Genomic DNA, 12718 nt, shown 5'->3' with positions numbered 1-12718 from the left:
GTTCAATTGCAACTGAATAATGCAAAGATTTCCTTCGGCGTAGTTTACCTACCATTGGGTAGCATAGATGATTTTGAGTTTTACATCCGGGATTACTTTTTACATCAGCCTAACATAATTACTCTTGGTGACTTTAATTACAATTTATTCAATGTATTTAGATCCGATTCATTTCGTTCTATTTGTGCTCGTTTCAACGCATTTGGACTTGAGAAGAAGAACTATGTCTCTAATCGATTTTATATTATGTACTGATTTATCTTCCTTTAAATTCTCTGATCAAGTACAAAGTCCCACAATTTCAGATCATTCTTTAATATTTGCCTCTTTTTCTTTTAGCTATAAACGCCAAGATGTAATTGTGGAGTATCGTAATTACGATAAAATTGATTGGACAGGCATGTTTTCTTTCTTCGATGTATATGACTTTGGTAATGTTTTCAATGCTGTAAATGCTGATCTGAAATGTTTTCACATTTCTAACATGTTAAATAGACTTTATGAAATGCAAAAAATGTCATGAGAAGAGTGCGCAGAAAACACTTTTCGAGATTGTTTAACGGTGTAGATACATCTGGTATGTGGAGAATTTTAAGGAAGTCCGTGTGTGTTGGTAGCAATAATACTGAATTTGATTTTGACCCGAATATATTAAATGCTTATCTTGTTGGTGATTGTGATTCTTCCGATGAGATGGTTGGTGTTGAGAACTTTTTGGATTCCGCCAATCAGTTTTCCTTTTCAAGTGTGAATGAAATTGATGTTCTTGAAGCATTGTATAAGGTAAAGTCAAAATCTGTAGGAATAGCTTGTATTCCAATTTCATTCATTAAAATAGTTTTTCCTTACGTGTCAAATGTTATAACAGATTTAGTTAACAACATTTTAACGAATGTTGTACCAATTCCGAAAACCAAAAATGTTAGTGGGCCCGAAAACTTTCGACCAATTTCTATTCTACAGTCTTTTTCTAAACTTGTTGGACATATTATTAAAAAACAAATAATTCAATACTCTTCAAACATGATCTGCAACTCACAATATGCCTTTAGGTCTGGACACAGCACAACGCACTTACTCTTAAAGCTTACGGACAGAGTTCGCGAAAATACAAATGTTGGCAAGCTTAGCATGCTTGTTTCTCTGGATTTATCTAAGGCGTTTAATTCAATAAACTATAACAGATTGATATCTAAGTTAAACCAGCAATTTGGTTTCTGTCATTCCGCCTGTAAACTTATTTATTCTTACCTGACTGGAAGATCTCAATATGTCACCTTAAATGGACTTCAATCTGATTTTTTGCCTATCTTTTCGGGTGTTCCCCAAGGATCTGTTTTGGGACCCCTGCTATTTATCCTTTATGCAAATTACCTGCCTAGGCACACAAATATTAATGGTTGTGATACTTTTATGTTCGCTGATGATATCTTTCTTCTTTTTAGTGGTTGCCTTGCTTTGCCTGGATCATTTCAGGACATCATTAATGACTGTCTTCTTAATATTTAGCTGTGGACGAATCTCAATTCCTTATCTATTAATCCATCAAAGAGCAAAGCAGTTTTGTTTCGTTCCTCAAATCGTACTTACCCGGATATTGACCTATATATACAACATCATAGAATACAGATACTTGATCGACATACATGTATCGGGATAGTAATTGACAGTGAACTATCTTTTAGACACCACATTGACGCTTTATCTGGTAAAATTGTTTCTTTATTACGTAAAATTTATTGTTCAATTTATATTTACCCTTCCACATCAAGTATAAAATTGGTCATACTTTGCTAATGTGTCAGGTAAACTATTGGTTTGAAATTGTTACAGGTACTCTGGGGTTTCACTTAAATAAGTTAAAGCGGCTTGTCAATTCTATAGAACGGTTCGTTTATAAGGTTCCTATTAGAAATCATGAGCTATGTCATGCGATTTCTTGGATGTACATTCAATAAATATGTAAATTTTCGGTGCTTGTCCCTATTTCATAAAATTATAAAAAATTCAAAACCAGTATCATTCTATAATGATTTTTGCTTCTCTCATTCGTCCAAGAACACGCAAATATTTATTCCTAGAATATGATGAAACTTATTCGGTCGATCATTTCTGGTTCGTGTTGCGCGTAACTGGAATGTTTTACCATTAGAGCTACGTGTTTTCTCTCATTCTAACAATTTATTCAAGTTAAAAACAAATTTATTTGATGTAAACTGTTCGTATATATAATGGTTGGGGACCATACTTGCTCATTCATTGATATAAACATATATATAATAAATATAAATGTAAATTTTTATATTTGTTAATTTCTTACTTTTATAAATATTTTGTAATTTTTCTCAGATGAGTTCTAACTTTGTAATGTTATTGGCCTTGGTGGCTTTTATTACAATATGAATTAAATAAATAATAAAAATATATATTTTTGCTGTTCCCCATTTCATAACTTTCTCTGCGTCGATCGTAAGCATAGGTAAGCCATCAAAGGAGAATATTTGCAGATTTTTTGATTTGCTTTTTATTCTAATGAGAGTTAGAAATAGAAGAAGCATACATATTTCACTCAAACTTGCAAATTGGCTCAACTGAGGTATTGATCTCCATTTATGTTACTGTTGTTTTTATTGTATTTTCATTGAGTTACTTTGTAATATATTAATATTGTAACAATAAAACACTTATAAAATGGAGTTGAATCTGTGCGGATTTGTGTTTCATTTAACGGCCCATTTTATTGGTTTCGTTTTTGTTTTGCCTTTTTTACACTGAGAAGAACCCTCAGCATAAGTTGGTTTTTCTACCTTTTAAACAATTTTATGCTGATCCAGGAAAACGCTTCTGGATTTAACATTGGCGACCGCGATAGGACAGTGTAAATAACTCGTTGAATAAAGCCGCACTTACATCGATTTCAAAAATCGTCCTATCTTATCGTCGTATTGTCATTTTTTCGTTTTAACCATGACTTTGGAAGAGCTTAAACAACAGCGTACTATAATCAAGAAAAATATCACTCGCATAAAAAACCTGATTGATGCTAGTGCCAAAGGGGAAAAGTCCCTTTCATCTGGAGATTTGAAATGTCGTCTTGGAATTCTGGACTCATACTTCAAGCAAGTTTTGTCGATTCAAAGCAAAATAGAAACCTTGGATGTTGAAGACAATGGCCGTGCAGATATTGAAGACACATATTGCTACATCAATTCTCAGATCCAAAAACAATTATCTGAAGATGGACACAATGCAACATTTTCTGACTCATCGTTTGCTATATCAGTTCCGACAAAAAAATTACCTCGGCTTAAGTTACCCAGTTTTAATGGTAAATATAGCGATTACAAAAATGTTATCACATCATTCAGACAAATTATGGACCGTGAGCATGGACTTTCGAACATTGAGAAGTTCAATCATTTGTTGAATTGTCTTCAAGGACATGTATTAGAGACTGTGAAAGCATTCCAAGTAACCAACGAGAATTATCCCAAGGCGTTAGACAGACTTAAGTCTTGTTATGACAACAGCACTTTAATATTTATGGAAAACATTACTTCCTTTTCGATTTACCAGATGTATCTAAATCAAATTCTGGCCAATTAAGAAGACTTGTGGATAATGTCTCGGCTCTGTACAGTTCACACAATGATATCGCAAAATGATGATACTTACTGGTTGGTACAGAAACCTTTTTCGAAATATTATCTGTTGGTCAAATAAGACTTGGGCCAGAACTTCCCAAGCTGCAAAAGATTTTACTAGGCTGGATAGTTACTGGAAGATACAATCTGCCTAGGCCTAACAACGTTGGCGCTTCGTACATTCTATCGACCGAAGAAGAAATTAACTTAAATTTGGAACGTCTATGGAAATTAGAAGAACTCGACAAGAACAACAAAGAAATAACGCCAGAGCAAATGGAATGTGAGCAAAATTTCAAAAAGAATGTATCTCGTGAATCTTCGGGTAGAATTGTAGTTAAATTACCCTTCAAGGAATCTCCTTCATCCCTGGGTCAATCACGTAACACGGCTCTCCGACGTTTCTCAGCTCAAGAGCGACGATTACAAAATAATCTTGAGTTAAAATCTGAGTATAATAATTTCATGAGAGATTACGAGAACCTTGGGCACATGAGTCTAGTTAAAAATCCCAAGTTGGACGAACCTCATTATTTTATTCCCCACCACTGTGTGCTTAAACCAAATAGCACTTCCACAAAACTTCGCTCAACGATATTTTAATGATTGGTCCCACAATACAAGATGAGCTTTTTCTACTGCTACTGCGCTTTCGGCTACATTGCTTTGTTGTAACAGCAGATATCGTAAAGATGTATATGCAGGTGTTGATCAATTCAGAAGATCGTAAGTTTCAATATATTTTGTGGCGATATTCGAACAACGAAGAAATCAAAATTTATTGTTTGAACACTTTCACCTATGGGACCTCGGCAGCACCTTTTTTGGCAGTCCGCACTTTGCATTATCTTGCTGATGAATATTCTGAACGTTTTGAAATTGTTGTCAGTGCTGTTAAAAATTCGTTTTATGTTGACGACTTTCTATGTGGCGCTGAAACAATTGAGGAATTAGCCGAGCTTAAATATCAAGTTACAGAGCTGCTTAAAATGGGTTGTTTCGAACATGACAAATGGCATTCGAATCACGAAAACTTTCGTCACGATAAATCCGTAAAAGATTTAAACTTAGATGGCTCCACAGTTATAAATGCCTTGGGAATTTCTTGGGATCAACAACACGATCAATTTTTGTTTTCCTTTTCCCCAAAACTTAAAACTGATATCGTCTCCAAACGCTCTATATTGTCTTTGTCATCAGCTCTTTTTGATCCACTTGGACTTGTGTCGCCCTTGATCATAAAGGCTAAAATAATTCTTCAAGAACTTTGGATACTAAAGGTAGGGTGGGATGAATCTGTTCCACAAGACATTCATACTGCCTGGCAAGGATTTCTCGATGACCTTCAGCAATTACCGATGCTTAACATACCTCGTTACTGTTTGTCGCCTGATCCAGAATCAATTCAATTACATGGCTTCTGCGATTCTTCCATAAGAGCATATGGTTGTTGTATTTATATCAGAGTAAAATCCAGATCCGGTGCCGTCTCTGTACAGCTATTTACCGCAAAATCGAAGGTCGCTCCAACAAAACGAAAATCTTTACCATCTTTAGAACTGTGTGTCGCTCATTTACTATCCAGGTTGTATACCAAAATTCAAAATCTTCAACATATCCCAAATAGCTCAGTATTCCTGTGGACGGACTCCCAAATAGTTTTGCATTGGCTTAAGCTACATTCTTCCACACTATCGGTTTTCGTTGGCAACAGAATATCAGAGATTCTACAAATGGATGCAATTGGAGACACGTACCATCGCACTTAAATCCCGCCGATATCGTATCTAGAGGATCCAGGGCTTCTGAATTAATGTCGTCAATTTGGTTTACCGGTCCATCCTTTCTCGTCCAAGATGACAATGAGTGGCCAGTAAACAAATGTTCTGAAATTGATCTGGAAGAAGTCAATAAAGAAAAGCGAAAAACTACACTTCATGTGGAGGTACAACCGAACAGAATTCGTAAATTTGTTGATGACTGCAGTTCATACACAAAGGTTATTAGAGTTGTTGCATGGATTCTGCGTTTTCGGAATAGTTTATCATCGTCAAAATCAACACTATCTTCTTCCCGATGCCTTCAGCCACAAGAATTAGAATATGCGTTACTAGCAGTTGTTTGGCACGTACAACAACAACTATATACAATACAACATTTCAAGGACGATATACGTCGCGCAACCAAGAAAAGAGATCCAGAGGGTAGTCTTAAAGGCCTTAATCCATTTATAGATTGCTCGAGTGGGATTGAAATCTTAAAGGTTGGTGGTCGTTTAAAACTTGCTCAAATTTCGGAAAGTCAAAAACACCCAATGATAATGACGAAAGAAAGTACCTTTTTGAAATGTTATATTCAACATCTGCATAGCAAAAATTATCATGCAGGCCCAAAGGCATTAGTCTCGCTTGCCAGGATGCGGTTTTGGAATATTAAACTTCGTAGTCTTTGTCGCACTATTGTAAATCGCTGCCCACACTGCATACGTTATCGCCCGAAATTACTTCAACAAATAATGTCAAACTTACCAGCTGAACGACTTAACCCTGCTCAAGTCTTTGCCAGATTAGCTGTAGATTTCTGCGGTTCTATAAACACGTATTTGAGAATCAAAGGAAGGGTACCATACAAGACGTATATTGCTGTGTTTGTAAGCCTAGCAACAAAAGCTGTCCATATCGAAGTTGTGTCGGACTTATCAACAGACGCCTTCATTGCTGCTCTGAAAAGGATGATAGGCCGAAGAGGCTTGGCAACTGATATTTTCTGCGACAATGGAACAAATATTGTGGGCGCGAACTCAAAACTTAAGGATCTTAAAATGCTTTTATTTAATGAGAAAAACCAACATCAAATTATCAGCTATTGTTCCAATGAATTTATTAATTTCAATTTTATTCCTCCTAGAGCACCCCACTTTGGTGGCCTTCGGGAGGCCGCAGTAAAGTCGGCAAAAGGTCACCTTACTCGAACACTTGCCAACACCCGCTTTACATACGAGGAACTTGTTACTGCCTTAGTTGAAATAAAGGCCATTATGAACTCGAGACCCATATCTCCTCTTTCTTCTGATCCAAGTGGTTACGAAGCTCTAACGCCTGGCCATTTCATCACTGGCGGTGCTTTGCGATCACTTCCAGAACAAGACCAGTCCGTCAAAAATGTCAACCTACTTGATCACTGGGCACAAATTACAAATATAAAGCAGCGCTTCTGGAAGAAATGGTCACATGAATATATCAACGAACTGCAAGTAAGGAATAAATGGACGAATTCGAATCCCAACATCGCAGTCAATGCTTTGGTGCTTGTACATGAAGACAACATTCCTCCTCAAAAGTGGCTCATGGGTAGGATTACGCAAACAATAAATGGTAGAGATGGACGAATACGAGTTGCTGACATAAAGACTACAAAAGGAGTTATACGTCGACCTATTCACAAGCTAGCCTTACTCTTAAATTGAAAGTGCCCTTTCAATGGGGTCGGTATGTTAGGTCTACGCGCCTGTTCATTTTTATATTAATATTTGCATGTTTCTCTTAATTTTATTATAGCGTTCAGTTACATGTATCGTTTTTCATTATTGCTATTTCTTTCAAATCATCATCATTTATTTTGTCATTATCACCAATTTATAGATTTACATGTTTGTCAGTTTGTTCGTTGCCTCGCTAAAAAATATTCTTTTGCTGTTCCCCATATCATAACTTTCTCTGCTTGCGTCGATCGTAAGCATAGGTAAGCCATCAAAGGAGAATATTTGCAGATTTTTTGATTTGCTTTTTATTCTAATAAGAGTTATAAATAGAAGAAGCATACATATTTCACTCAAACTTGCAAATTGACTCAACTGAGGTATTGATCTCCATTTATGTTACTGTTGTTTTTATGATTATGATTTACTTTGTAATATATTAATTTTGAAACAGTAAAACACTTATAAAATAGAGTTGAATCTGTGCGCATTTGTGTTTCATTTAACGGACCATTTTATTGGTTTCGTTTTTGTTTTGCCTTTTTTATACCCTCCACCATACTATGGAGGGTATATTAACTTTGTCATTCCGTTTGTAACTCCTCGAAATACTCATGTCAGACCCAACAAAGTATATATATTCTTGATCAGCGTAAAATTCTAAGTCGATTTAGCGATGTCCGTCTGTCCGTCTGTCTGTCTGTCTGTCTGTCTGTCCGTATGTCTGTCTGTCTGTTGTAATCACGCTATCTTTCGAATAAATTGAGATAGATGGCAAAAATTTGCACACATGTTTATTTTTCCAGTAGGCAGGTTAAGTTCGTAAATGGGCCATGTAGGTCCACGTTTTCATATAGCTCCCATATAACGGTACCTCCGGATTTTCGGTATTTTGATGATTTTAGCGACGTTATTCACCGGAATTGATTCAAATTTGGTATTTTAAGTTCCAAATGGATACTACACCCTAAGATAGAAAATTATCTGTGCAAGTCTATGTCTTCGTATAGCCCCCATATAACGGTACCTCCCGATATTCGGTATTTTGATGATTTTAGCGACATTATTCACGGGAATTGTTTCAAATCTGGTATTTGAAATTCCAAATGGATACTACACCCTAAGACAGAAAATTGTCTTTGCAGGTCCACGTCCTCGTATAGCCCCAATATAACAGTACCTCCCTATATTCGGTATTTTGATGATTTTAGCGACATTATTCACTGGAATTGTTTCAAATTTGGTATTTTAAGTTCCAAATGGATTCTACACCCTAAGACTGAAAATTGTCTGTGCAGGTCCACGTCTTCGTATTGCCCCCATATAACGGCACCTCGCTATGTTCGGTATTTTGATGATTTTAGCGACATTATTAACCGGAATTGTTTAAAATTTGATATTTGAAGTTCGTTATGGGAACTACAGTCTGTGACAGAAAATTGTCGGTGCGGGTCCAGTTTCGAATTTGAATATGGTAATGGCTTATGACAAACAATGCATATGTATGTCCACGTCGTATAGACCCCAACATAACGGTTATATTCGGTATTTTTAAAATTTTAACAGAATTTTTTAAGGATTTTATTTTTTGAAAATTTCCAAATTCGTTGTAAATGGTGGAGGGTATTAAAAGTTCGGCCTGGCCGAACTTACTGCTTTTTAACTTGTTTACACTGAGAACAACCCTCAGCATAAGTTGGTTTTTCTACCTTTTAAACAATTTTATGCTGATCCAGGAAAACGCTTCTGGATTTAACAATAATAATAATAAAATCATCTTGGCAAGAGGGGTGCCATCAATGGGTGCTTATACTGTAAGTATTTCCCCCATATTCCTTATGAAATCATATAGCAATTTAGGATTTTCGTCAAATTTCGGACAATACCTGACAGCATCTGGGATTTATAAGGCATCCAGTATATTTCTTTCAGTCGAAGGTGAACTGTTTGTAGAATTCATTACGCCACTATTTCGACTAATACTCATATCGGTTTCAGATTACTGGATAGGAGTAAGGATTCTTGGGATAGTATAAGAACGAAATTTACGCATATACTTATTTTTTATTTCTTAAATCAATCTATTAAATCAATAAATTTTTTTTTAGAACGGAAAATTATTTAATATTATCGAAATATATGTGTTTATATTTTAATATAATTACTTAACTAATATTTAATAGGTAAATTATTTCAAAAATTATCTATTTCTTCTTTTTCTTTGAAAAACACGGTTAAGTTATTGTATCTTTGTTCACAATATATGTTTTTACTTTTTTCTTTTATTATAAATTATTCATTAAATATATTTTTTTCTATGTAGGATCTTAAAAATATTTTTCTATTTTATTTTTATAATCAAATATTTAAGAGTATTGCTTGTTTCTAGCTTTATCACCATACACTTTTCTCACAATAAATTGCTAATAATCCAAATTTCTTACTTACAATATTCAAACTATAGTTGTTAGTAACATTATTGCTGGTTCTGCTTGTCTGGATTTAGCTGGCCTTAAAAGTATTTTTCCATGAAGAGTGATAACCCGTCACAGATGTCCTTTGTTGCCGATTCTGCCTATTTTCGTGTCGTGATGATCCGTCACGGATGTGTTTTATTGCTGGTTCTGTTCTGTTTTTAAGACGATTATCTTCGTCTTTTTATATCAATTCCATGCAATTTTTTGTGATAATCCGTCACAACACTGTGTATTTTGACAGAAGTATTTTAGAGCAGAATCTGATGTCTGGTACCAAATATCATTCTTCTGGATGAAACAGTATATATGAGAGCTACAGCTATATTTGATTTACTTGCTTCTAGTCTGAATTCGGCGGGATGTACCAAAATACAGGTCATTTTGACTTATATTAGCCATTTGGTGCACAACTAACGCGAAAACGGTTGAAGATATAAGGGAGCTATGTCTAAATCTGATCCGGGATCACCAATTTCAATGGAGTCGTCCTAAGGCCAAACAAAAATTGTTTGTAAAATGTCATCTCAATCGGATAGTAAATGCGACCTGCATTTTGTTCACTAGAATACATCGACGGATTCTATGAAGATCCTCAAAAGTAACTCTGGGTCTACCTCGGTACCTTCTCCATGTTAAAAACAAATGCACAGATAATACCCATCCCACAATGGGGTTAAGGTATAATTATTATTTAATAATTTTTCGAATAAATATATATTAATTTTAAAATGTCGGGCTTTTGACGGAATTTCTCCGTTATTCCCAATCCATGGTGATGATTGAAACCCTGTTGGAGAAATGACCGCAAATTCTTTAATTTTAATTAAATAAGTAAAATATTATCAATGGGTTTTGCCGACAGATGTGTACCCTCAGCCTTGAGTTATGATTGTTCAAACTTTTGACCCTTTATGGGGGAGGTTCCAAGGCAGTTAGCCAATATTGACCAAATCCTCAAGACTGATATAAATATTACAACGCGAATTATTTTGTGGAGTAATCCGTGTTATAAAAAATACAAATTTGTTGGTTGACTACTCAAATATTACTGATATTTTATTGAAAAATAATTGAAAATGAAAGTTACAATTATAAAATTATTTAAAGTCAAAATTGCAATATCTGCATTTTAACAATTTATACAATTATAAGTAATTCAATGTTCAGTCTGTTATGCTTGTTTAACAATTCTTTTTATTTTCTCTTTAATTCTTTTGTTTTTATTTTAATTTGCTTTACAGTTCTTTTTCAGTTTATTGAACTATTCATAAACCTTAATAGTTTTATGTCTAGCAATTATTTCGGTTAACGATTTGTTAACAGTTAACTAATTTTGTCTTCTGTTTCATTATAAAGATGAAAATTACAATTCCAATTATTATCATTAGAGTTCCTTAATTTATATGCCTGTGGAGTTCTGTTTTGTTTGATAACTCTTCTATCGCTAACTTATTTTCTTGATGGTACTCTTTAAGTTTAGGTATATTTAAAGTTTCTATTGTAGATAAAGGTTTTATGTTTATTTCTGTGGGTAGTTTTACAATAAAATCGTCCCAATATACTTATGTTCGGGTTATCTTCGTAGGTAATCCCGTTGATAATAGCATTAGAGTTTTTAAAATTAATTAATAAGTTGCCTTCAGTATTATGCTTTTCGGAGTTACATGATGTTTTCATTTCTGTTGCCGGTTAATATTTTGTTAACTCAAGTCCTTGTGCGGGTTGTGATATTTCAGTTATTTGTGTTGGGATAAGTCTATTATTTGTGTTGTGATATGTCTGTTATTTCATTGAGATAACAGCTGGCTTCTAAATTACTTATGATTTTTCCAAAGCATGAAGAATGTTCCATGGATTCTTGTAGTGAACTTTCTTTACAATAAGATATGTTTTTGACTTCCTTAAATAAAATCTAGAAATGTTGAATTTTATTGTTATTATGAATTGTGTATGGTTTTATAACTATTTCTTTTGTGCTATTAATTGGTATAGAGATTGTATGGGAAATCGTTTAATTGGTTAATGAGACGTGGGGAATTTGAATGTTAAAAACGATATTGGTATCGTTGTAAAATGCCTGCAATTGTAAAAGTTCATACAAATGTTCTGTTGTATCAATTTTAGTTGACTGATTCTCTAAATTGCTCTCTATTTCTCTTAACTCTTGCTTGTTAAATATCATTTTGGGTATAAACAATGTCATTGCTTTAGAAACATCTGTAATATGATTTCTCAATAAATCAATGTGGAAATTAGACCGATTTAAATACTGCATATCATTTATAAGTCTTGAGTTGGATTTTATTTTGAGAATTCTTTTTCACCTTACTATTATATCTTATTCTTTATTTATCTGGCCTGTGATATTTTCTGTTTTTCCAAAGATTCTAGTACTAAGTATATTCTGTTTACCAGATTTAGTTTGTAATTTATTTGTTAGCTTAAATATAGCTGGGCTAATATGGAGAGCATCATTATCGTCCATATTACTTGTAATAAATTTAACTGCTGAACCTATGCCGTTAAATAATCCTCTTTTCCTGCGGTAGTTAGGAGTTATTGAATTCAAGCTCTTTAAGTTTAAATTTTGTTACCTGTAAGGAATCTCTGTTGTAATATGTGGGAGTAAACTGTTTGACAGATTCCTCAATTTTCATGACATTATATGTATCTAATTTTATTATATGAATAAGATTGATATGGTCATTTATTGTGTTAGCTTTATTTGTAATAAACCCTGGGTGCATGTTTAATTGCGTATCTCCAGTGTTTGGGTGCGTATCACGGGTATCAATCTGAAATAAAAGATTATGAACATTGTTTTTTTTTTTTTTTTTTTTTCGATTTGTGAAGTTTCGTGTCTTGTGTAGTAAATAATTTTGCTTTGTTGTTTTGTTTCACTTTGTGCCTAGAAAATCTCGTTGTTATTTTATTTTTAGTACATTCCTTCCTTTATATATAGCTAACTACATCATAATCTAGTGGGTCTTGTCTATTTGTATTAAGTTTTTTTTATGCGTTTGTCCGTATCAGTTTCCAATTTTTTCTTAATAGATTCCTAGAGTTCAGTTCGAAATTGATTTATCTTGGAAAAATATTCGTGTTCACTGTTAATTTTA

The sequence above is a fragment of the Musca domestica genome, unplaced genomic scaffold, assembly GCF_030504385.1.
Source record: "Musca domestica strain aabys unplaced genomic scaffold, Musca_domestica.polishedcontigs.V.1.1 30, whole genome shotgun sequence".
NCBI classification, from domain to species: Eukaryota; Metazoa; Arthropoda; class Insecta; order Diptera; family Muscidae; genus Musca; species Musca domestica.
Note: the sequence above shows the minus strand (reverse complement) of the source record.